Here is a 22717-nt window from a genome sequence, read left to right as displayed (position 1 = left end):
CCTGACCTTGAGAGGATTAAGCTCATGGGAGCCCAATCTCTGGCTTCGGTATGCCTTCTCTCTTTTGAACTTATCTTTCATTCTTGTAGCATTTTCTTGCCTTATACTTTGTTGATTGCTTTGTTTCAGTCTAACGCCTATTTTCAAGGAGCTGTGAGGCAAGCTGAGTCATGGAAGCGGGCTTCTGATAAGGCCGATAATGCCCTAAGGAGGCAACAGAAGAAGTATGCTACCCTGGAGAAGAAGCTCAAGCGCAAGGAGGAAGAACTCGGAGAATCCAACGCCGAGCTAGTGGTACTTCGGGCGGAGAAGGATAAAGCTATAGACAACTATCTGGACTCGGAGGAGTTTGCCCAATCCATGAGGATTAGGGATGATTCAGTCTTTCCCGGGTGTTTTAGGACTGGTTAGGACACGGCCCTTGGGACCGTGAACGAGGCTTGTCCTGATATTAACCCGGCGGACTATGTCTGCCCTGATGACAAGGCTTTGCTACAGAGGTTTCGTACCCGAGTAGTTATCTCGGGTCATGTTTCTTAGGATCCACTCCTTCCTCCTCCCGAGTCTTCTTCCAGACCTGCTGATGACGATAACTCTTCCTCCTCCTCCGAGATGACAGAGATATCCAGCGAGAGCAGAGAGGACGATGATATGGATGCCGAGGGTACTTTAGCTCCTTAGAGCTTTTTCAGCCCTGCGTGGCTTGTTTTTTATCCTATTTTCGAGACTTTATTTATCGAACTCTTGTAATATTTATCAGATCTATTTTATTTATCACCTTTTATGCTTGTATCCATGCATTTGGTTTTTACTTGTTAGGCCATAAACATTTTTTGAAGAAATCATGAATTTCATAAAATTGTCTGGGATTCGTCCCTTACACAAGTCTTAATAAACTTCTTAATAAAACTAGAACATATAAATCCTAAGCAAGCAAAGCTTCAAGGTGCTTTTCAACCTACTCGCCATCCTGACGAGTGAGAATCGTATCCAGCTGCCTTTCATATAGTAAACTTTCAGGTTTTGTGCATGCCAAGTTCTCGGGACTTCAAAACCATCCATAGTCTCTAGCTTGTAGGTTCCTCTACCCTGAACATTCTTGACTCTGTACGGCCCTTCCCAATTCGGGGCAAGCTTTCCTTTCTGTCCTACACCAGAAGCTTCTATCTTTCTCAAGACTAGGTCACCTTGTTTAAAAAACCTTTCTTTAACCCTTAGGTTGTAGTAAAATGAAGCCTTTTTCTGATATTCTACTATCTTTGCATATGCCCCATCTCGCACTTCATCGATTAAGTCCAGAGCTAACCTTTGTCCTTCCTCATTTTCCTCAGCATTGAAAGCCTGAATCCTTGGAGAGGAATGTGATATCTCCACGGGAACTACTGCTTCTGCCCCATATGCCAACATAAAAGGAGTTGCTCCTATCGTGACTCTACAGGTAGTCCTATATACCCATAATATGGGAAGTGTCTCATCCACCCAATTATTTCTTGACTTCTCGATCCTCTTCTTTAGTCCATCCAGGATTATTCGATTTGCTACTTCCGCTTGCCCATTGGCTTGTGGATGAGCCACAGAGGTGAATCATAACTCAATTTCATTTTCTTCACAATACTTCTTGAATTCCTCGTTGTTGAATTGCGTTCCATTGTCAGTGACGAGGATACGGGGAATTCCATATCGGCACATAATATTTTCCCACAGGAATTGTGCAACCTGCTTAGTTGTGATTTTGGCCAAGGGTTTGGCTTCAATCCACTTGGTGAAATAATCAATGGCTACAATCAGAAACTTCCTTTGTGCCGTGGCCATAGGGAAAGGCCCCAGAATATCCATCCCCCACATAGCAAAGGGAATGGGCGAGTTGATAGATGTCAGCATCTCGGGAGGTTGTCTAACAACAAGTGCATACTTCTGACATCGGTCACACTTCTTCACATATTCTTTGGCATCAACCATCATTTCTGGCCAATAAAAGCCTAGACGAGTTATCTTATGAGCCAAGGCCCTGCCCCCCAAGTGTTGTCCACAAATACCTTCATGCACTTCTTCAAGAGCCAAGCGTGCCTCATCGGGCCTGAGACACCTCAAGTAGGGAACCACGAAAGATCTTTTGTAAAGAATCCCATCTATCAAAGAGTACCTTAGTGCTCGAACAGTTAACTTCCGTGCTTCAGTTGCATCACTTGGCAACCAACCGGTTTGAATGTGAGCCTTGATAGGATTAATCCATGACGTCCCCAGGCCTATGGGAGCCACAAGCTTAACATCTATGCTTCGTGTCTTCAAAACACGGAAGTACACACGTCCCGAACTTTCTTCAATCTCAGATGAAGCAAACTTTGATAGCGCATCTGCCTTAGCATTTTCTTCCCTTGGAATGTGTTCAACATGGCATTCATTAAATTGGGTCATCACAACCCTTACTAGGCGGACATACTTAGCCATCGTATCATCCATTGCCTCAAACTCTCCTTTTACTTGGAATATGATCAGCTTCGAGTCTCCACAGACCTTTAAGTTTTTGACTCTAAGTGTCCCAGCTAGACCAAGGCCAGCTATCAGGGCTTCATATTCTGTCTCATTGTTTGTGGTTGGGAAGTCTAGCTTCATAGCATACTCAATTAAGAACCCATCAGGGCTTTGCAAAACCAACCCTGCTCCACTGGAATTTGTTTTTGATGCTCCATCAAAATAGAGAACCCAGTATTCTTTCTCCTTATCATCCTTCTCTTTGTCCCCATTATCGACTTCCTTGTCTTGAGGTATGGTATCTTCCTGCCCCCCGACTTCCTGGTTGGGTATCGTACATTCCACCACGAAGTCAGCTAGTGCCTGGGCTTTTATGGTCGTACGTGGCTTATACTTGAGATCGAACTTTCCCAACTCTATTACCCACTTAATCAATCTCCCACTTGCCTTGGGACTGTGAATGATATTTCTCAGTGGCTGATTCGTTAGCACCTCAATCTGATGAGCCTGAAAGTAAGGACGCAGTTTTCTCGAAGCCATTACCAAGGCTAGAGCAAATTTCTCAATAGTTGAATAATTCAATTCAGCACCATGCCGAATTTTGCTGACATAATATACGGGTTTCTGGACTTTTAGCTCCTCCTTAACCAACACTGCGCTCAAGGCGCTCTCTGAAACAGCCAAGTACAAGAATAAAACTTCATTCAAATATGGTTTGGCCAACAACGGGGCCTGAGCCATATACTTCTTTAACTCTTCGAATGCCTTCTGGTTTTCCTCATTCCATACAAAGTCTTTGATGTTCTTTAGTGACTTGAAGAATGACAAGCACTTGTCTCCTGACTTGGAGATGAATCGTCCTAGCGCAGCGACCCTTCCTGTGAGCTTCTGAACATCCTTGACAGTTTTTGGCGGTTCCATGTCCAGGATTGCCTTTATTTTATCGGGTTTAGCCTCAATTCCTCTCTTTGAGACCATCAATCCCAAGAATTTTCCAGATCCTACTCCGAAAGCACACTTCGTAGGATTCAACATCATCTTGTGGTACCTCAGGACCTCAAAGGCTTCCCTCAAATGGGTTATATGATTAGTCTTTACTAGACTCTTGACTAACATGTCATCAACATAGACTTCCATAGTCTTACCAATAAGATCCTTAGAAATTTTATTTACCAACCTTTGATAGGTGGCTCCCGCATTCTTAAGACCAAACGCCATAACAAGATAACAATAAACACCAAAGTCAGTGATAAATGATACATTTGGAATGTCATCCTTGTGCATCTTAATCTGATTATATCCGCTAAATCCATCCATGAAACTCAGCATCTCATGCCCAGCAGTGGCATCAATCAAAGTATCAATCCTTGGCAATGGAAAACAGTGTTTAGGGCATGCATCATTCAGATCAGTGAAGTCTATACACATCCTCCACTTTCCATTAGCCTTCTTTACCATTACAGGGTTTGCTAACCACTCCGGAAATTGAATCTCCTCAATGAAACCAGCCTCTAAGAGCTTTTCTACTTCCTGTTTTATAGTCTCTTATCTTTCCGGGGCAAAATTTCTTTTCTTTTGTTTCACTGTCTTTCGGCTTGGATCCACGTTTAGCTTATAAGTAATCAGCTCCGGGTCTATGCCTGGCATATCAGCTGCTGACCATGCAAATACATCACTATTTTCTTACAAAAATTTCACCAACTTCCCTCTAAGGGGCTCCTCTAATGTGGCTCCAATGAAAGTCATCCTCTCAGGATTCTCGGGGTCTAAAGGAACCGAAACCAAGTCTTCTGCTGGCTTTCCTCTCTTCTCATCATTTTCTCGGACATCCATATCTTCAATAGGAAGAACCTGCCCCCCGACTCCATCTGCCCTCAAAGAGGCCACATAACAGCTTCTAGCCATTTTTTGATCTCCTCTCTCTTCTCCAATCCCGTTCCGGGTGGGAAACTTCATAACTGAATGGTAGGAAGAAGGGACTGCCTTGAAGGCATGTATCTCTGTTCTTCCCATGATAACATTATAGGTTGAACTAGCTATTACCACCACGAAATCCAACATCTACGTTGCTTGCCTTGGTTCCGTACCTATGGTGGTTGGAAATTTGATTATCTCTTCCATAGGACATTCTACTCCAGCAAATCCATATATCGGCATGTCGGTTGGTGTCAACTGGGAGTCATTATACCTAATCCTTAAAAAGGCGTCATGGAGCAATATATCCACAGAAGCACCATTATCCACAAGGACCCTCTTAACCAGGCTATTTCCTATTATTGGTGTTATGACCAGCGGGTCGTCATGAGGAAACTTTACACCCTCTAGGTCAGAATCATCAAAAGCCAATGTTACTTCTATTCTGGCCCTCTTCGGGGCTCCTCCAACAATATGCATAACCTCTCTAGTATATGCCTTTGTGGAATTTTTGGACAATCCAGCAGCAGTTGGACCTCCAAAGATCATGTTTATCACAGGCCCTCGAGGTCGCGGCCTCCAAAAATTGCATTTATAACCGACCCTCTAGGTTGGGGATTCCGCCCCTGATCGTCTTGGTCCCTCCTACGATCTTCAAAGTTCTTCCTTCCATTATTATTCCTGTCCCCTCCTTCTCCAGTATACTTGTTCAATCTTCCTTTTCAAATCAAAAACTCAATTTCGTCTTTCAATTGCCTACACTCATCGGTGTCATGGCCAACATCTTTATGGAATATGCAATACTTGCTCTTATCTAGCTTGGCGGGATCAGCCTTCAAGGGCTTAGGCCAACGAATATCTCGATTTTTTTCGATTTCCATCAAGATCTGGCTTCTAGGAGCATTCAGCTTAGCGTATTCAGTGAACTTTTGCCCAAGTCCTCCTTTCTTGGGGGTTGAATCAGGGTTTTGTTCGGTTCTAGGATACTTGTCCTTGGTGATATACTCCAGATCAGTTTTTCGCTTCTTGCCTCCAGTGGACTCATTACTTACTGCGGTCTTCTTCATGCTTTTTTCAACCTTGATATACTTCCCTGCCCTCTCTTGGAGCTGCAACATGCTTTCAGGGGGACGTTTGGCCAAGGACATCTTGAAAAACTCATCCCTAGTCCCTTGTTGCAGTGCTATCATGGCTACCTTATCATCAAGGTCTGGGAATTTTAAAGCCTCCTTTGTAAAACGATTCAGGTAATCTCTCAAAGATTCCTTAGCTCCCTGCACAATACTCATAAGAGATGCTGAACACTTTTCATGGACTCTCCCACCGATGAACTGCTTAATAAAAGCCTGACTTAACTCTCTGAACGATCCAATAGAGTTTGGGGGCAAGTGACTGTAACATCTTTGAGCCATACCCGACAGGGTTTGAGGGAAGGCCCGACACTTTATAGCATCATTCACGGGTTGCAGCAGCAGTGCATTAGAGAATGTCCTGACATGATTAACGGGGTCTCCCGTGCCATCATAGGCTTTGATAGTGGGCATCTTGAATTTCCTTGAGATATGGGCATTCATTATCTCTTCTGTGAAAGGTGGAGTTGGATCATCAGGATCTCCAAGGGGAAGGAGATTGCTTGGATCAGTTCTTGGGACGACATCCCTTCTTCGTACCGGACCATCCAGGTCTATGATAGGAGGATTTCTCCCCCTAGGAGGTATCTGGGGTCTGGTGGCCTGGTGATCCTCCAAATCATGCCTCAGCCTTTGGATCTCAGCCTCATGAGCCCTGATCCTTTCCTGCACTTCTTGGGGATTCGCCCCTTGGGTGCTTTGAGAGCGTTGCCTTCCATCGGCCATTGGCTCTTTGCCAGGACGCCTCCTTCTTGGGGCCACTTCATCTTCCGAAGATTCAGAGTCTCTCTCAGTGTAAGGACTAGAAAATTCCTGATCCTCGGGGATAGGAGCCAAACCTCGTATATAGGGGGGCGATTGCCCTCGTGCTTCACTTCGCCCAGCATATCCACTTCCTCCAGCCTCGGGGTGAAGGGGCATCCCATAAGAGGGGTTAATAGTAACAACAATTGAATATTCATACCCAACGGGTCGAGAATTCACAGGTATATGTACTTGTTGAACTTGAGGATTCGTACCTTGAATAGTCGGGGGAGTCGTCCCTTGTGGCTGAGGTTGAGTTGCCCCTATCTGGGTTTCCACCTGAGTACATGCATAAGTTGAATGGGGAGGTATTTCCACGGTGGACGAAATCATCTGGGTTGTTCCCGACGGTGTTCCTTCCTCCAGAGCTCTAGTTGTTCTCCGTGTTCTCGCCATGGTTGTTGTTGTGCTTCCCACAGACGGTGCCAAATGTTATGGATTAAAACTAATATATATAATTGCTGTATTTAATAGTAAAGAACGTGAGCTTCAAGGCTTGATTTGACTGCTCTTGTGTTTCGTGACTCAATCTGCCTTAACAAGATGCCTATGTACCTTGCTGATTGCCAATGATCAAGTCAAAAAATGTAGTTCTTGGTTTGTGGGGTGAGGCCCCTTATATAGATGTGGGGGTCCTTGAATTGGACTTGGAGTAGGAGACTTGGTGGTCAAGCCTCTGAATTAGGATAGACTTAGGAGTCCTAGGAAGTAGGAAGCTGATTCCTTATCCCATGAGGTTCCTTGGAGGCCAATCTACAAGGATTTATATCCCCATTAGGACTTATCTTGATAGCTGTTTTTCTCCCTTATTTATTAATTATGAAATTAATAAATAATCAGGGCTTTGGGCCTTCTTTGTTCCATCAGGCCTGATCTGGTCCATCAGGCCTGATCAACGTGTTAACCTTTCTGGTCTGAATATCATACAACTTTTTATTGGGCCTAGCAGCCCACACCTTGTACAATTAATGTGTTATTTAATTATACAATCAGGATTTATTTATCCCTATCAATAAGTCTGGTACATCAAAAGTTGAAAGCCTAGCCTATTGGTAGTTCCTACCTCAGCTACAGCGACATCAACGCCTATAGAAAACTGCGGAACGTTTCCTATCCGCTCGCGAATTGGGAGCTTGGTCCTGTTCATCTTGTCTATCTGATATTGTGTGATGAAAGAAGAAAGCAAGGGTGAGCAACAAGCCCACCGAAATAATATGTATAATAATTAACAATATATGAGCATTCTCATAGTACTCATGAAAGTCTTGGTCAAGAAGAAATGAACCAAGCTGATATCTTAACGTGACCAAGTCACAAAATATTCAGTATATATATACATATATACTTTTCACAATCTTTGAAATCTTCTGTATAATATACACAGAGTTCCAGTTTATAACTGTATAAAAATATCATTGCAAGGTGATCTCATATATCTAACCTTGTCTCAACGTTTTTCTGAAAATCTTTGTCATTCATAAGACAATCATTAACTAGATATAAGTTTAAAAGATGAAGTTACAAGATACTCCAATATACTTATATCTTTTCCGAATACTACTTGAACTACCACCGTTCAATGTATAAATAGTTCATCCCATAGATTAAGCTCAAGACAAAACTTGTATAGAATCAATCTTTAAAATATCATCAAAATAAAATGAAGTTACGAGATACTTCATTTGATGTAAACATCATTTTGAAAACTTGACCCTGCCAACACTCAACAATCGCCCAACCGTAGCCTTTCTATCGAAGCGCTCTGGGTAGTGTTGCAGAAATATCCAATTGGATGATGAACTCATTACGGGAGTTTGCCGCGCCAGGAAGACCACTTACGATGATCAGTCATAGTAGTGCAACCCCACCATTTTCTACATGTAGAGGAGAACCTGTCAGATTTACTTGTCAACCGAACACTGGACTCCTAAGGAATGGACCGTCTTAGCGGAACTTCCGGGCCATTTGGGCCAATATAATAAGGCTGGGCCGACGCCACTCGACCACTTACGCCACTCCTAGTTCAGATGAAATCCATGACTCTGAAACGTAAAGCTCGTTCCCCCTTTCCCCAAGTAGAAACTTGTTGATACGGCTCCACCAAGAAGTCGTATCTAGATGGAAAGGAGAACTCACCGATATTTCCCAGGAGATGCCTGTTAATGGATTAACTTGTTCCAACAGTTTTACTTCCCGAGTGTTGGGTAAGTAATCAAAAATTCTTTTATTAAAATAGCAACCTTGTTGCGAATATACAATACACCACAGAGCCGGATCCCTCAGGTTTTGAGCGAGCATTTAAATCCCCTTCGAAAGGAGGATCTTAAATATAAAAATGAGTTTTGGGATCCGCTCTAACTTTTAAAATCATTTTGAAGACTCGCAAAACATTTTTAAGAATGTTTGGAGTGATGCTGATTTAATAAAATAAATCAGTCCCAATATATTAGGAAATATCTGAATATTATTATTTAAATAATATTCTCATAAAGAATAATCTTTATAAAAATAATTGAAGTAGAAGTTTTAAAACTTATACTTGCAATGAATATTAAATAACCAAATATATACTTATACGAAAGTACTATCTTTATTTAAATAATCAAAAGTGAGTTTGATCATCGACACATTATTCCTTAATAAAATAAAGAATAGTAATTAGTAATTAATCGAAGTCATAAGTCCTTGAATGAATATTCAAAATAATATTCATTAATAAAATAAACGGAGTCATAAGCCCTCGAATGAATATTCAAAATAATATTCATTAATAAAATAAACGGGGTCATAAGCCCTCGAATGAATATTCAAAATAATATTCAATAATAAAATAAACGGAGTCATAAGCCCTCGAATGAATATTCAAAATAATATTCATTAATAAAATAAACGGAGTCATAAGCCCTCGAATGAATATTCAAAATAATATTCATTAATAAAATAAACGGAGTCATAAGCCCTCGAATGAATATTCAAAATAATATTCATTAATAAAATAAAGTTATCGAATAAACCTGATTCGAATAATAGTTTTGAAAACTATTCATATATATATATAAATATATATATATATATATTATACTCGGGAACATCGACTCCCGGTTTTAGTAAAATGTTCACCTTAGGGTCCCCTATACTAAGGGTATACGCAAATACCGCTTATCTCTAGCATATGTATTATCAACTGAATCAACAGATATATGTATCAAGATTACGAAACATGCATGCATATATACCATATCACATGCTACAATATATCGCAAGAATTTGCTAATTAACCATCATGCATCTATCACAAGATAATGCATATACATATGTATACATCACAACAACAGTATAACGGGTAGAAAACTTGCCTGAGTGCTCCCGGATAGACTTAAGCTTAGAGTGGGTCCGATAAGCTATGAACAACAACATAAGTCGGAATTAAACCCCGGTCGCTTAAGAAACTAGACTTTAACCATTTAGAGTCCTAACGTTCGGTTTCGCGCTTAATGATTTACTTAAGTCGCTTGAGTACCCTCGGCTCCACCATTTTTAATAAATTAAACATTAAGAGTTTTAAGACGATTCTTTCGCGAGTGCCTTACCAACTGCCTAGTACACTTTACATAATTGTTTCATATCCCAATTATCATTTAAAGTCCTTAACCAAGGTTTCAAAGTAAGGCGAGGGGTAATGGTTCGTTCGCGAACGTCGTTACTTAAAACGGTTGTTTCTCCTAAACCGTACATCGGATTCAAACGAACCACATATCAAAACGAAGCTCGTAACATGAACTATCTAATCATGGTAATGGTCAAAACTTAAGAGGGAGTTCTCGGGTCCTGATGTCAAGAGCAAAAACAGCCTAAAGTAAATCGGACATTACGACGGCTATATTTACGCGATTACCAATTTTTATTCTACTCCAAACCAAACACCAATCAACCACAATTCATTCATACAACCAAAATCCATCCATACCATACTACAACAGCCCCAACAACTCAATATTACCAATTCATACTTATTTCACAATCATGAACTAAGAGTTTACTTAAGTTCATTAACTAATAACCAAGATTTCCAACTCCAAAAACATCACAAACCCAACCAATCTCTAAACACACAATAATCATGGCTCTCATCAACTAAACTACTCATAACAAGCTCTAAACATGATTACACACCCATTACACTAACCCATCATCTAAACATTAGGAAATCTAAACAACAAAACTTAAGACTAAGATCATAAAGAGTTATACCTTCCTTGAAGCTTTTAATCAATGAAAGATCCTTGGAATGCCCATGGAAGCCTTAATCTAACCTCCTACAAGCTTGATCTTTCAAAGAAATCAAGAACACAAAAATTAATTTCAAGAAAGTACTATTCGCCATCTTCTTGAATGATTTATATGAAATGCTAGGAAAGGATTTTGTAGCTAAGATTACTAGGAAGTATGTAACTTAACTAGGAGAAGCTAGGATAATTACCTTGTAATTTAGCAAGTGGAGGAGCTTGGACTTCCCTTTTCTTAAGAAAGAGGCCGAGAGCTTCAATGGAGAAAAAGAAGTCAAGTTGTGTTTTTGGTGAAATGAATGGTTGGTTGGTTGTTTTTGGTGTTTTTGTTTTGATTTATTACTTTTTACCATGGTAACTTTTGTGTGGTTCTTAATCAACCAACAACACACCTTTCTTTGTCATGCTTATGTCACCTTGTTATGTCATCCTACCCCACTTGTCCTCCTCTTATTGGTTTGATGACATCATCTTTACTAACCTCTTTGATTAGCTTCTAATTACTTGGCTAATGACCGCTGATCTGTTATGCGGTTCGCTTAACTTTCGTTTTCGTTTATCGTTTGAGGGATCATACCCGTGATCTTATTACTTGGGTTTCCTTAACCTTTCTCAATACATTATATTCCTTTGATGATCCTCTCTTATAATCCTTGAATTTAAATCCTTTTTATCCTGTTACCTTATACTCAATTCTTTCGGTATCTGGTGGATTTTCGGGAAAAATCAATGTGTTCGGATTTGGATTCTGACGATCTTTACATACACTTATTTATCATATAGAGTACTAATACGATCTCAGAATAACAATAAAAGAACCCCTACATAGTATGGCATGAAAAGCTTTCTTATTCAGCATAATCAGCAAAAAGCACTATTCATAAGGGTTTCAAAAATTCCAAAATTTGGGGTTATTACAGTCTCCCCTCCTTAAAAGGATTCCGTCCCGGAATCAGATAGAAAATGAATAGGGATACTTTCTTAGCATTGCACTTTCTAACTCTCAAGTAAATTTTCCCACATTGTGGTTCTTCCATCAAACTCTGAATAGTTTGATAACCCTTCTCCTAAGCACTTGTCCCTTTTCAGTCTATAACCCTTCCTGGTTGCTCCATATAGGTTACGTCTGGTTGCATGTCTATGCGCTCATATGCCCCTATTTATCTGGCATCTGAATTACACTTCCTTAACAATGATATGTGAAACACGTTATGACTTGCTACATGTTCGGGGGTAGGGCTAGCTCATATGCTATCTTCCCAATACGTCTTAATATATCCAAGGGTCCAACAATTCGTGGACTTAGCTTCCCTTTCTTTCCGAACCTCATCATTCCTTTCCAAGGGAATACCTATAACAACACTAGGTCCCCTACTTCCTATTCCTTGTCCTTTCGTGTCAAATCAACATACTTCGTATTCCCATCTTGGGCTACTACCAGCCATCCTCTGATTAAATCTATTATATCCTTGGTCCTTTGGACCACTACTTGTCCGAGCATCTTGCGCTCTACAACTTCATCCTAACATAAGGGGGATCGACATTGTCTTCCCTCAAAGATCTCATAAAACGACATCTCGATACCTGACATACGATCTATTATCATGAGAAAACTCAATCCGCGTTAAGTGATCATTCCAAATTCTTTCAAGTCTATTGCACAGACTCTCATTATAGCTTTTAGCATTAGAGCTTTTGCTTCTCAATACCCATTCTTTTCCAGTTTATAATCGCTACTACCTTCCGTTCCCAATATTATACTGGTTATACTTTTGCTCGTTAGCGTTCTATAACCTTTTAATAACCACGTCAACCTTAGTATCACGAATGTGTTTCCATTCCGAATACCACCACAACTTTACTACTCCTTTTTCAGCTGTTTCTATTTTCCAAAGTTTGATCAATCATATAGAAGTAAAGGAATTTGTTGAGAGATCACTATGATCATGAACACTTGTTCTATTGCATAGTTAGTACAGAAGGTGGCCAGCCTTTAGTACTTGACAAGCAATTAAACAACATGTGGTATCCTACTAGGCTTCTATCACACAGATAGATAGTCATTCGTCAATACCTCCCTTTCTGGAAGGGTTGTTCTTCTCAGCTTATACAAAATAAAAAGAAAAGAACGAATTGAAGAGAATCGTATATATGAAAAAAATATACTGCCACAAAATATCTGGCTTGGAGTCTACCTCTGAACTATAGAGGTTTTTCATAGGAGAATAAAATATATATGTATATAAATCCACATCAAGTATAATAGCATCGTATTTCACATGCTTAAATATTTACTATTCCATCCATCATTCTATGGACCCATGCTCTTCCTCGAGCTTATACACAATCACCTTTGAAACTCCTTCGACATCAAAAATCGAATCCGAGATCTCATTCTAGACATCATCGTTACTAGAATTCTATGCTTGCATTGCAACCTTCCTCGTATAGTAATACGACTCTCTATTGATAAGAAGGAATAAGTATTCAATAGGTAGATAATCGGCTTAATTAGTCTATCAATGATAACTTATACATCACCACAACCCTATTAGTGGTACCTACTCTCAACATCCATTCCAATACAACTCTCACGGTTGTAATTAATCGGCTCATTACCCGCACAATCATTCCTGCACTACTAGGGTCCACCGTTGACCTAATGTAATCATTCATTTTCCATGAAGTCTTAATAACTAACTATACGGAGTCCATACATCTCGTATCGAATTCTTCTAAGGAGGTAACATGATCACCGTTCATGATTCATGAAGAACACTCCTGAACTTGACGTACATATGACATGAAGTAGATAAAATTGCAGAAGAGTTTCAATGAAGGCAACGATAGCAGGTTAATACCATTCTTAATCGTATGTCTTTATTGGGAGACATGCATCTCAAAGGTTCATTTAATCATTTCGTAACATGGTCCTGGCTTATCTCAAGATAGTACCTTCTAAGATAGATAGCCCGCTCATGGCGATTATACGAATTAAACCTTTACCAAACTACTATTACAGTTGGGTATTGCACAGTCATCAGAAGGAATGTCAATCTTCCAAACCATAATACAACCTTCACAGCTTTAACCATCATCACTGTATTCTTTTGGCACAAGCGCCTATAATTATCTTCTTACACTTAAAGTGTCGGCCACCTCTTTGGCCCTTCCTGATAGTAATATTTCCTTACAATCAATGTCATTTTAACCACCTTCACTAAATTTTCTATCTCATTTCCAATCACTGCTTGAGTGAAGATGTTTTCCTTAAAATCAGATGAGTAAAAAAAATATCACCATTTTTCCATAAGTTATTGCCTCAGTCTTTAGAGGTTAATCACTGTCACGACTGACAATCATACTTAGAACATCTTTTATCTTAGGCCCTAATTGCCCTGAACAATTTCGACCTTTACTGGTTCGATCCATACTTTCTCGTGGTTGAACACGTGCCCCACTTGGCATCAATATAATTACGTCATATTTCCTTTATCAACATTTTTATTCTTGAGAAATTTTGAATATTACCTTTCTCCTTGTAAAACCTCTAAGGTTATCCTTGAATCGTTCCTCCTGTATTCCCTAGATACAGGGCATATCAAGATACCATTTATTAATACTAGAATCACTGTCTATATACTTCTGAAAAATTTCTCCACTGATTCTTACAGGTTGTTATTACCTTAATCCTTTACAATTCATACTGTCAAAACTCATACTATCCCTATTAAGGGTGAAATGCCAACCTTTATGCATTCTCCTAGGATTCATTTTAAGTTACCGATGTTCTATCTTTAATTCCACCTTTAAAAAGGTACATGCATCCTTTCATGGATAATCAAGTCATATATCCCTGATAAGGGTGCCTTATTCAATCCTTCCCACCTCGATAGTATGTGCCTAATTTCACAATAACATCTGTATTTAAAATGAGGTCAATCAATATGGCCTTCAAAAGATAACTACGGTTATCTACTTTTCTTGCTTGATTTGGTAACGATAACAAGGATGTTCTGGAAGATATTGGTCGTGTTCAACGTGAACTTCTTCTTAATAATTCCGTATTTACTTTTGTTGTTTATTTCAACAGTCATCTCAATGTTGGGATATCTCTCATTCCCGGTGTCTCCCTTCCTGGGTATCAAGCCACCGGTCTTACACTTCACATTCTTGAAGGTCACTTCCTTCATCCAATTTTCCTAATTTCTTACTTCCTTGTCTCCTCAGTCTATCCGCGTCTCATTATTTATCCTTCAAATTATCTCAGGGTTTCCTCGAATCCTCCCAACTTACAGGGGATAAAATATATGTATCTCTTATGCCTTCAACCATTAATTTTAACTCATGGTGAATCACCCTCATCCTGACGATTACATACTTTTCTATTTCTATTGGTACGAGTCTTTAGGATTTCCTCATACCCAACTCCCTTATCATTCCTCAAACTCTATTGCTGCCTTTATATTCCTTTCCACTTCAGTTTCTTTTTATTTTCCTTTCTCTTATCATTATTTCACGAACCAACACAACATAAGCATTGATTTCAAACATCCCGTCATTCTGGATTCGTGACCTCAGAACGAATCTTGACAACTTTTACAACTTAGATTCATAATTCATCATACTCGTCTGCCTTTATTCTGGCTCTAAAGCTTTTACACTATCTCCATAACCTTGGGAAGTACTTTCCTGAAAACAATTGACTGAACTTAAATCAGTTTATTATAATCTCTTGCTCCGTGCCTTCCTTGTCCTTTCACCAGCGGGTGGCCTCTCTCTTAGGAGGGTAAGTGACAAAAACAATCTTTTCTGATTCGTCAATCATTTAGAATCTCAAATGATTCCTATATTTCCTTTAGCCAGGCTCTTGTCTCGACTGGGTCAACTTGTTCCTTGGAACTCTGAGAGCTTAGCGACTTATAGGTCATGAAAGAATTTCCTACCGCATTGTTTCCTCAAGGTGGTGGTTGGGGATAATAGTCTAAGTTCTTTTTAGACAGGTCCATGAATTTCCGTATAGGAGTACCGTCTCGGGTCTCCTTTCCTTACTCGACTTTCTGTTTCCTTAGTATGAAATGTTTCATCCTTCTCCCATACTTGGGGTTATCTTATACGTTAAAATCCTCATTTTCCATTTCATTATGTTATGGGTTCCTTTAATCTTGATGGCGACCTCCCTGACTATCACGTTCAGGGTTTGCTCTAAATCCTATTCCTCAAACTATTTTTCATCTAAGATCTAATATTTAAGCTCTTGAACATTTGGAACCCAAATTCTGTAGGAATACCTCATTATTCCCTTATCATCTTTCTCGGTATTAATCTCTTATCTATTTGTTGGCTCTCTGCCTTCATTCATCACTTTCTCTGGCACAATATGTTCTTTTCCAATAATTTGGGCTGTATTGCAATCTCAAACATCTTTTCGGTACCGGCTCTGGTTACCTTCACTTCTATTTCCATTTTCTCAAAATCTCTTATAAACTCTCCCAAAGACATTATCATCTTGAGTTTCTCCTTTTCACTAAGGGCATCAACCACCGCATTAGCTTTCCCCGAATGATAAAGAATCTCCCAATCAATATTCTTGATTAGCTCTAACCGCCTCCTCTGGCGTATGTTGAGCTCTTTCTACGTAAAAATGCACTAGAGCACTTATGGCTTGTGTAAATCTTGCACTTCTCTCCATACAAGTAGTGCCTCAAATCTTTAGGGCAAAACTATTGCCACGAGCCCAAGCTCATTGGTGGGGATATCGAATTTTATATTCCCTTAATTGTCTTGATGCATACACGATTACCTTGATGTGCTGTATAAGAAGCACCTTAATTCCTTATGCGAAATGTCACTACAGATCACAAAATCTTCTTTTCCATCCGGCAATGCCATCATAGGGGCCGTCACCAATCTTTGCTTCAGTTCTTAAAAGCTGTTCTCGCATTTCTCTGTCCATTCGAACTTCTCAGTCTTATGAGTAAGCCGCGTTAAAGGGGCTACTATCTTTACAAACTTGAATGAACCTCTGGTAGTGACCGGCCAATCCTACCTCTGGTAGTTGCCCTAACCATGGTCATCAATTCCTCAGTGGTCCTTTATTCATTCTTGTCAGGATCCTTCATAAGATCCTTCTCAGCGATAATCCCTTCTAGGACAACATCTTCAACCGCTACATCCTCAATATGAACATCATCCGGTCCCGTGTTAGGACGCTCTATTGGATCCACAATCTGATCTCCAATAACTAATAAAATATCATCGCATTGTTGCTCCTCAACCTCAGGGTTTGGAGTCCCGCTACCATATACGATAACGAACTACGCTCCTATCACGATATTTATAAGGGTTCCCATAAGGGTTTTAACTGTCAGTTCTACGTTAGGTAGCCCGACTATGAACTTGGCAAGAGTTCTTATTATCTTAACGTCAAATCATCTCTGAGGTTTATAACGCTTAGCTCTGATACCATTTCTGTAACACCCCCAAATCTGGGGTCGGGGATCCGGGTTGTCACGAGTTCCATTTCCCTTAATAACACCCAATCTTAATAAACAATCAACTACTCTGTACTGTGACCCTACAATAAACACACACACCACAAGTTATAGTCTCAGAGATGAATATCCAAAAATAACACGAGTCATTTTATTCCAAAATTATATGCCATTACACCTTAAAAGGGTTTTTGAATAAATTTACATTTCTTTGCCATTATTACAATTGATAAAGATACATAAGTCTGGTACATCAAAAGTTGAAAGCCTAGCCTATTGGTAGTTCCTACCTCAGCAACAACGATATCAACGCCTATAGGAAACTGCAGAACGTTTCCTATCCACTCGCGAATTGGGAGCTTGGTCCTGTTCATGTTGTCTATCTGATGTTGTGTGATGAAAGAAGAAAGCAAGGGTGAGCAACAAGCCCACCGAAATAATATGTATAATAATTAACAATATATGAGCATTCTCATAGTACTCATGAAAGTCTTGGTCAAGAAGAAATGAACCAAGCTGATATCTTAACGCGACCAAGTCGCAAAATATTCAGTATATATATACATATATACTTTTCACAATCTTTGAAATCTTCTATATAATATACACAGAGTTCCAGTTTATAACTGTATAAAAATATCGTTGCAAGGTGATCTCATATATCTAACCTTGTCTCAACGTTTTTCTGAAAATCTTTGTCATTCATAAGACAATCATTAACTAGATATAAGTTTAAAAGATGAAGTTACAAGATACTCCAATATACTTATATCTTTTCCGAATATTACTTGAACTACCACCGTTCAATGTATAAATAGTTCATCCCATAGATTAAGCTACAAGACAAAACTTGTATAGAATCAATCTTTAAAATATCATAAAAATAAAATGAAGTTACGAGATACTTCATTTGATGCAAACATCATTTTGAAAACTTGACCCTGCCAACACTCAACAATCGCCTAACCGTAGCCTTTCTATCGAAGCGCTCTGGGTAGTGTTGCAGAAATATTCAATTGGATGATGAACTCATTACGGGAGTTTGCCGCGCCAGGGAGACCACTTACGATGATCAGTCATAGTAGTGCAACCCCACCATTTTCTACATGTAGAGGAGAACCTTTCGGATTTACTTGTCAACCGAACACTGGACTCCTAAGGAATGAACCGTCTTAGCGGAACTTCCGGGCCATTTGGGCCAATATAATAAGGCTGGGCCGGCGCCACTCGACCACTTACGCCACTCCTAGTTCAAATGAAATCCATGACTCTGAAACGTAAAGCTCGTTCCCCCTTTCCCCAAGTAGAAACTTGTTGATACGGCTCCACCAATAAGTCGTATCTAGTTGGAAAGGAGAACTCACCGATATTTCCCAGGCGATGCCTATTAATGGATTAACTTGTTCCAAGAGTTTTACTTCCCGAGTGTTGGGTAAGTAATAAAAAAATCTTTTATCAAAATAGCAACCTTGTTGCGAATATACAATACACCACAGAGCCGGATCCGTCAGGTTTGAGCGAGTATTTAAATCTCCTTCGAAAGGAGGATCTTAAATATAAAAATGAGTTTTGGGATCCGCTCTAACTTTTAAAATCATTTTGAAGACTCGCAAAACATTTTTAAGAATGTTTGGAGTGATGCTGATTTAATAAAATAAATCAGTCCCAATATATTAGGAAATATCTGAATATTATTATTTAAATAATATTCTCATAAAGAATAATCTTTATAAAAATAATTGAAGTAGAAGTTTTAAAACTTATACTTGCAATGAATATTAAATAACCAAAGATATACTTATACGAAAATACTATCTTTATTTGAATAATCAAAAGCGAGTTTGATCATTGACACATTATTCCTTAATAAAATAAAGAATAATAATTAGTAATTAATCGAAGTCATAAGTCCTCGAATGAATATTCAAAATAATATTCATTAATAAAATAAACGGAGTCATAAGCCCTCGAATGAATATTCAAAATAATATTCATTAATAAAATAAACGGGGTCATAAGCCCTCGAATGAATATTCAAAATAATATTCAATAATAAAATAAACGGAGACATAAGCCCTCGAATGAATATTCAAAATAATATTCATTAATAAAATAAACGGAGTCATAAGCCCTCGAATAAATATTCAAAATAATATTCATTAATAAAATAAACGGAGTCATTAGCCCTCGAATGAATATTCAAAATAATATTCATTAATAAAATAAAGTTATCGAATAAACCTTATTCGAATAATAGTTTTGAAAACTATTCATATATATATATAAATATATATATTATACTCGGGAACATCGACTCCCGGTTTTAGAAAAATGTTCACCTTTGGGTCCCCTATACTAAGGGTATACGCAAATACCGCTTATCTCTAGCATAGGTATTATCAACTGACTCAACAGATATATGTATCAAGATTACGAAATAGGCATGCATATATACCATATCACATGCTACAATATATCGCAAGAATGTGCAAATTAACCATCATGCATCTATCACAAGATAATGCATATACATATGTATACATCACAACAACAGTATAACGGGTAGAAAACTTGCCTGAGTGCTCCCGGATAGACTTAAGCTTAGAGTGGGTCCGATAACCTATGAACAACAACATAAGTCGGAATTAAACCCCGATCGCTTAAGAAACTAGACTTTAACCATTTAGAGTCCTAACGTTCGCTTTCGCGCTTAACGATTCACTTAAGTCGCTCGAGTACCCACGGCTCCACCATTTTTAATAAATTAACCATTAAGAGTTTTAAGGTGATTCTTTCGCGAGTGCCTTACCAACTGCCTAATACACTTTAAATAATTTTTTCATATCCCAATTAGTCATTTAAAGTCCTTAACCAAGGTTTCAAAGTAAGCCGAGGGGTAATGGTTCGTTCACGAAATGCCATTACTTAAAACGGTCGTTTCTCCTAAACCGTACATCGGATTCAAACGAACCACATATCAAAACGAAGCTCGTAACTTGAACTATCTAATCATGGCAATGTCAAAACTCAACAGGGAGTTCTTGGGTCCTGATGTTAAGAGCAAAAACAGCCTAAAGTAAATCAGACATTACGACGGCTATGTTTACGCGATTACCAATTTTTATTCTACTCCAAACCAACCACCAATCAACCATAATTCATTCATACAACCAAAATCCATCCATACCATACTACAACAGCCCCAAAAATTCAATATTACCAATTCATACTTATTTCTCAATCATGAACTAAGAGTTTACTTAAGTTCATTAACTAATAACCAAGATTTCCAACTCCAAAAACATCACAAACCCAACCAATCTCTAAACACACAATAATCATGCCTCTCATCAACTAAACTACTCATAACAAGCTCTAAACATGATTACACACCCATTACACTAACCCATCATCTAAACATTAGGAAATTTAAACAACAAAACTTAAGACTAAGATCATGAAGAGTTATACCTTCCTTGAAGCTTTTAATCCATGAAAGATCCTTGGAATGCCCTTGGAAGCCTTAATCTAACCTCCTACAAGCTTGATCTTTCAAAGAAATCAAGAACACAAAAATTAATTTCAAGAAAGTACCATTCACCATCTTCTTGAATGATTTATAGGAAATGCTAGGAAAGGATTTTGAAGCTAAGATTCCTAGGAAGTATGTAACTTAACTAGGAGAAGCTAGGATAATTATCTTGTAAATTAGCAAGTGGAGGAGCTTTGACTTCCCTTTTCTTAAGAAAGAGGCCGAGAGATTCAATGGAGAAAAAGAAGTCAAGTTATGTTTTTGGTGAAATGAATGGTTGGTTGGTTGTTTTTGGTGTTTTTGTTTTGATTTATTACTTTTTACCATGGTAACTTTTGTGTGGTTCTTAATCAACCAACAACACACCTTTCTTTGTCATGCTTATGTCACCTTGTTATGTCATCCTCCCCCACTTGTCCTCCTCTTATTGGTTTGATGACATCATCCTCACTAACCTCTTTGATTAGCTTCTAATTACTTGGCTAATGACCGCTGATCTGTTATGCGGTTCGCTTAACTTTCGTTTTCGTTTATCGTTTGAGGGATCATACCCGGGATCTTATTACTTGGGTTTCCTTAACCTTTCTCAATATATTATATTCCTTTTATGATCCTCTCTTATAATCCTTGAATTTAAATCCTTTTTATCCTGTTACCTTATACTCAATTCTTTCGGTATCTGGTGGATTTTCGGGAAAAATCAAAGTGTTCGGATTTGGATTCTGACGATCTTTACATACACTTATTTATCATGTAGAGTACTAATACGATCTCAGAATAACAATAAAAGAACCCCTACATAGTGTGACATGAAAAGTTTTCTTATTCAGCATAATCAGCAAAAAGCACTATTCATAAGGGTTTCAAAAATTCCAAAATTTGGGGTTATTACACTCTTGTGTATCACTTTTGGGGCAGATGGCTGTAGCACTGTTGTACTTTTGACCAGATCAAACTATGTATTTCTCACATTATGTATATATTTGTTTCCTTTCAGTTCAGTTCCTTAGTGACGAGATCACTGTTTTTATCATTATTATTAATGCACTTCTTTTAGAATTGTCATAATATAATAGAATTGCGAGACACATTCTCCCCATTATAGAACTGTGCAAGGCACAATGTTGTGTATAATTATGACCATACATTGAATTTCCCAAATATTTATCGTATTCATGCCGCCAAGAAAGACTGGAACTAGGGCGAACCCTGGATCTGAGGACCAGGGAAGCCATAACCAGGACGGTAGGAACCAAGAACACAGTGAAGAGGAAGATGAGGATTATGTGGAACAGGATGGCTCCCTGTATGAAGACGAGGAGGAAACATATGATGTTGAAGGATTTGAGATAGAGGCTGAAGAAGGAGAAACTGAGGTTGAGCAACCAGTACCAAACCCAGGCATGGATCCCATGGTTCAGTTCATGCAACTACTAAGGCAGAACTTGGAACGTCAACCCAACCCACCCCCTCAAGGAAATAACAATGCTGTGCCAAACTCTTTCAGGGCTTTTAAGTCCTTTAAGTACCCTGAGTTCCACGGATCAGCCGACCTAGTTGAGGCAAGGGCATGGCTGAAGGAAATGGAGAAATCCTTTGAGATTCTGAGTACCGATGAGGCACAGAAGACTGTATTTGCTACCTACCTTCTGAAAGGAGAGGCCAACTACTGGTGGGAGGCCAAGAAAAACATGGAGACAAATGCTATCATAACCTGGGAGAGGTTCAGTCAGTTGTTTTTGGGAAAGTATTTCCCGAGGTTTATGGAGAACCAGATGGAGCTCAAGTTCTTGGAGCTAAAGCATAATAACTTATCTATAGCAGAGTACGAAGCAAAATTTACCGAGTTATCAAGGTTTGTGTCGGAGTTTGTGAGCACTGAGGAAAAGAAAGCTAGGAGGTTTCAACAGGGACTGAAACCGTGGATTCAGAATAGGGTGGCATCCTTGAGCTTACGGATTATGCCACTCTGGTACAAAAGGCAACAATTGTAGAAGCCGGAAGTGAACAGATGCAGAAGGAAAGAGGGAAGAAGGGAATAAAGAGGAAAAGTATGAGCATGGGTGGAGGTTCCGCAGGAGGGAA

Source organism: Apium graveolens, chromosome 1, assembly GCF_009905375.1.
Source record: "Apium graveolens cultivar Ventura chromosome 1, ASM990537v1, whole genome shotgun sequence".
NCBI lineage: Eukaryota > Viridiplantae > Streptophyta > Magnoliopsida > Apiales > Apiaceae > Apium > Apium graveolens.
The sequence above is the reverse complement of the archived record's forward strand: the minus strand, read 5'-3'. Positions refer to the sequence as shown.